The sequence below is a fragment of the Danio aesculapii genome, chromosome 19, assembly GCF_903798145.1.
Source record: "Danio aesculapii chromosome 19, fDanAes4.1, whole genome shotgun sequence".
NCBI classification, from domain to species: domain Eukaryota; kingdom Metazoa; phylum Chordata; class Actinopteri; order Cypriniformes; family Danionidae; genus Danio; species Danio aesculapii.
In genome coordinates, this window is record NC_079453.1 from 4,778,290 (window position 1) to 4,783,289 (window position 5,000).

A 5,000-nucleotide genomic window follows, 5' to 3' on the forward strand; every position below is an offset into this window, starting at 1 on the left:
AAATGGGTTGCGGATCCATTCCTTGGCCGTTCGTGGGTCCATCACTGGGCATTGTCCCCTTCGCAAAGAAACTTTCCAAAAAAGTCTGCTGGGCTTGTGGGTTATATTTGGGCGCTCAAGTGACCAAGATGTAACCGAGAGAATAAGGTAATTTTTCAAAATAAAAGGTTTTTCAAAATAAAAGATCGTTCAGTCTCAGATAATAAATAAAACGGAAATAATTATTCCGATATCAATAGATCCACGGACCGGTCTGCGGCTTGGAGGTTGGTGACCACTGCCCTAAGTAACATATTTCAGTTTTGTAAAAATATACACATCGCCCTCTAGTGGATTTGTCATCTGAAATGTGCAACAAAACGTATCCAGAGCAACATATTTTAGATTTTACAGAAATGTTATATATTTCCAATGAGCCTGGATTGGTTGTTTCATATTTGCTTACTCATGTCTACCATCACGCTGTTATATAGACACAATATCACACTCAGAGTCATGTGACATGCCTCTTCATAATTAAGATCTTCTGTTTTGGGAACAGTTTTGATGTTTTTATTTATATATATGTGTGTGTGTGTATGCATGCTTGTGTGTGTTTGAACACTACCTGGATTTGTCCTGAAAGCCTTCGTGTCTTTGAAAAGAGATTGATGTTGTTTTTTTGTTGTTCAGCCATGGTCCACTTCACAGCGTCGTGTCCCCACAGAGGTGTGCTGTAATCCTGTCTCCCACACACACACGTACGCACACACACATGCAGCTCTTGGGTATTGAGCTCTGTCAAGCTTATCATTTCCTAGCAGACAGAACAAATCCAGAGTTCCCCCGGCTGAGCTCCGGGATTGGTCCAGCGCTGTTTTGAACACAGTGTCAGAGTAACAATGGCTCCCTGTGTTCTGATAAAACCCATTTCTGCACTCCTCTCTCCTCTGAGAGCCAAAGCAATCTCTCTTATTTTGTTTAACGAGCTACGAGATCTGTTTTTTTAGGACTTTTAATGGAATTTCCGGTCTTTTTCTGCAGTTTTTAACACGCGGGTTGATGCTTCATGTTTTAGTTGAGATGTTATATGATATAAGCACAAGAGAAATGCTGTAATTTGGGATAATAATGAGGAATAAACAACACAATGTACTTAACCACTTGAACTTTTACCTTTCTAACTTCAAAAGAGTGCACTTATGACATACTTGGGAGTAGATTGATTTAAAAAAGGTCTCCTTTTTTACAGAAAACCCTCTAAATTTTAAGGTGCATGTAAAATATTGCATGTTATTGTATTTTTTTTCATAATTATATGATAATCACACAAAAAGTCAGTTTTTTTTGTTCATTTTATTTTCCAGAATCTATAATTTCTCATGGTTTTATTCAGGTTTCATGCATTTTATTTCAGCAGGTAGCAGTAAATGAGGACATTTTTTTTTTGCTATCTTCTATGGATTAAAATTTATAAAAACATATAACATATTTAAGTTTTGTAAAAATATACACAGCGCCCTCTAGTGGATTTGTCAACCGAAATGTACAACAAAACGTATCCAAAGCAACATATTTTACATTTTGCAAAAACATAATCTGAGTCACAAGAGAAATGCTGTCATTTGGGATTATAATGGAGGGATATACAACACAATGTACTTTACCACTTGAACTTTTTTTTTGTTAGTTACAGGAATTTACCTTTCTAACTTCAAAAGAATGCCCTGGTTACATACTTTTGAGTAGATTAATAAAAAGGGTTTTATTCTACAGAAAACCCTATCAATTTTAAGGTGCATGTAAAATATTGCATATTTACTATTGTATTTTTACATAACTATATGATAATCAAACAAAAAGTCAGATTTTTAAACTCTTTTTTTCTGTTAATTTTATTTTCCAGAATCTATAATTTCTCATCTTTTTATGCATTTTATTTCATCAGTTGGCAGTAAAATTAGTTTTTTTCTTGCTATTTTATATGGATTAAAAATGATTAAAACATATAACATATTTCAGTTTTGTAAAAATATACACAGCGCCCTCTAGTGGATTTGTCATCTGAAATGTGCAGCAAAACGTATCCAGAGCAACATATTTTAGATTTCACAAAAACTTAATCTGAGTCGCATTAGAAATGCTGTCATTTGGGATTATAATGGAGGGATAAACGAAAAAATGTACTTAACCACTTGAACTTATTATTTTTTTTTTTTACAGGCATTTACCTTTCTAACTTCAAAAGAATGCCCTGGTTACATACTTTGGAGTAGATTAATAAAAAGGGTCTTATTCTACAGAAAACCCTATCAATTTTAAGGTGCAATGTAAAATATTGCATATTTACTATTGTATTTTTTCATAACTATATGATAATCGCACAAAAAGTCAGATTTTTTAACTTTTTTTTTTCAGAATCTATAATTTCTCATCTTTTTATGCACGTTTAATGCATTTTATTTCATCAGGTGGCAGTAAAATGAGTTTTTTTTCTTGCTATTTTATATGGATTAAAATGATTAAACGTATAACATATTTAAGTTTTGTAAAAATATACGCAGCGCCCTCTAGTGGATTTGTCAACCGAAATGTACAACAAAACGTATCCAAAGCAACATATTTTACATTTAGCAAAAACATAATCTGAGTCACAAGAGAAATGCTGTCATTTGGGATTATAATGGAGGGATATACAACACAATGTACTTAACCACTTGAACTTTTTTTTGTTAGTTACAGGAATTTACCTTTCTAACTTCAAAAGAAGGCCCTGGTTGCATACTTGATTGATAAAAAGGGTCTTATTTTACAGAAAGCCCTCTAAAATTTAAGGTGCATGTAAAATATTGCATATTTATTATTGTATTTGTTTCATAATGTTTATTATTAACACAAATTTTTAACACTTTTTTTTGTTAATTTTATTTTCCAGAATCTATAATTTCTCATTTTTTTATGCACATTTCATGCATTCTATTTCACCAGGTGGCAGTAAAATGAGGAAATAAATTACATGGATAAAAAATTCTAAAAACATATAACATATTTCAGTTTTGTAAAAATATACACAGCGCCCTCTAGTGGATTTGTCATCTGAAATGTGCAGTAAAACGTATTCAAAGCAATGTATTATACATTTTGCAAAAACGCAATCCGAGTCACAAGAGAAATGCTGTCATTTGGGATTATAATAGGGGGTTTGTTATCCCAGATTAACTTTTCTTTATTGATATGGATTGGGGGATTTTATTTAATGAAAACTACAGTAAAGGCTTAAAGAATCAATGCCAACTTCCAATACTTCATTCATTCATTTTCTTTCGGCTTAGTCCCTTTATTTATGAGGGGTTGCCACAGTGGAATGAACCACTGAATTTATCCAGCATAAGTTTTACACAGCGGATACCTGCAACTCAGTACTAGGAAACACTCATACACACTCATTCACACACATACACTACGGCCAATTTTCTTTACCTATAGCGTATGTCTTTGGATTGTGGGGGAAACCGGAGCACCCGGAGGAAACCAACGCCAACACAGGGAAAACATGGAAACTTCACACAGAAATGCCAACTGGCTCAGCCGGGACTCGAAGCAGCAACCTTCTTGCTCTGAGGTGACAGTGTTAACCACTGAGCCATAGTGCCACCCCGCATCACATAACTCCTAAGCCAGGTTTTAAAAACAGGCATGTAATCTGACTTCCGAATTTGTAGGATTATTTTCTTTGCTAATGTGCGCAAATATACTGCCTGTGATATATATTTGTCTCCTATTTCTGAAGTGCCTCCAAAAATTGAACCCAGCGTTTAGACAGCGTAGTTCAGCCTATGATAAAGCAAATAAATACATTGTTCATATTTTTCAAATTTGTCTTGTTTCTATCTTAGAATATCAACAAAATTAATCATAATCTAGCCAAAAAAAACCCCAAAACAATTGTAATTAACCCTTAAAAATCAAGATCCATGCATCAGTGTGTATAATGACTTCCTGTTAGCAGTGGTTGGTGTAAACGCCCTCAACACAAAGACACTTTGCAGCACGGAGGCGTCTGATTTCACCACGTCTGACTGACATTGATCAGCGTCGATCTGGACTTTTGACAGAATAACAGAGCAGGGGAGTTTCTTTTAAGTTTTCCTCACGTCCTGACAGAATGATATTAGAAGAAAAGACGGCGATGTTTTATTCAAGGCAGAGCTTTGTGGCGAACAATCGCTCTGCCTACAGATAACAGGTGGAAGCTTGTGTTCTGAAGTCATTAACGCGGGAAGAGAAAGAAAGAAAGAGGCGGAGAAACATATTTACAGATGTGGCAGATACATGCTGAGATGAAGAGGTGTTGTAGATGGGCTAGAGAAAGTCTGTCTTTGTGTGTGTGTGTGTGTGTTTTAAGCAAACATTTTGGGGAGCTTTCACACCTGTAGATTGATTGTTTTGTCGCCCTACTCATAATTCTCTCTTCATATAGACATATACAGTTGAAGTCAGAATTATTTGCCCCCCTTTGATTTTATTTATTTTATTCTGTTTTGAATATTTCCCAAATGAATGTTTAACAGAGCATGGAAATTTCACAGTATGTCTGATAATATTTTTTTCTTCTGGAGAAAGTCTTATTTGTTTTATTTTGGCTAGAATAAAAGCAGTTTTTTAATTTTTTAAAAACCATTAAGGTCAAAATTATGAGCCCCCTTAAGCTATAGTCTACAGAACAAACCATCGCTATACAATAACTTGCCAAATTACCCTAACCTGCCTAGTTAACCTAATTAACCTAGTTAAGCCTTTAAATGTCACTTTAAGCTGTATAGAAGTGTCTTGAAAAATATCTAGTCAAATATTATTTACTGTCATCATGGCAAAGATAAAATAATCAGTTATTAGAGATGAGTTATTAAAACTATTATGTTTAGAAATGTGTTGAAAAAATCTTCTCTCCATTAAACAGAAATTGAGGAAAAAAATAAACAGGGAGGCTAATAATTCAGGGGGGCTAATAATTCTGACTT

General features: G+C 34.2%; 1 protein-coding gene across 1 annotated transcript in view; it reads left to right on the plus strand.

Moving 5' to 3' along the window:
• trappc9 (trafficking protein particle complex subunit 9) overlaps positions 1-5,000 on the plus strand; it is a 63,531-nt gene that overhangs the window by 41,226 nt on the left and 17,305 nt on the right.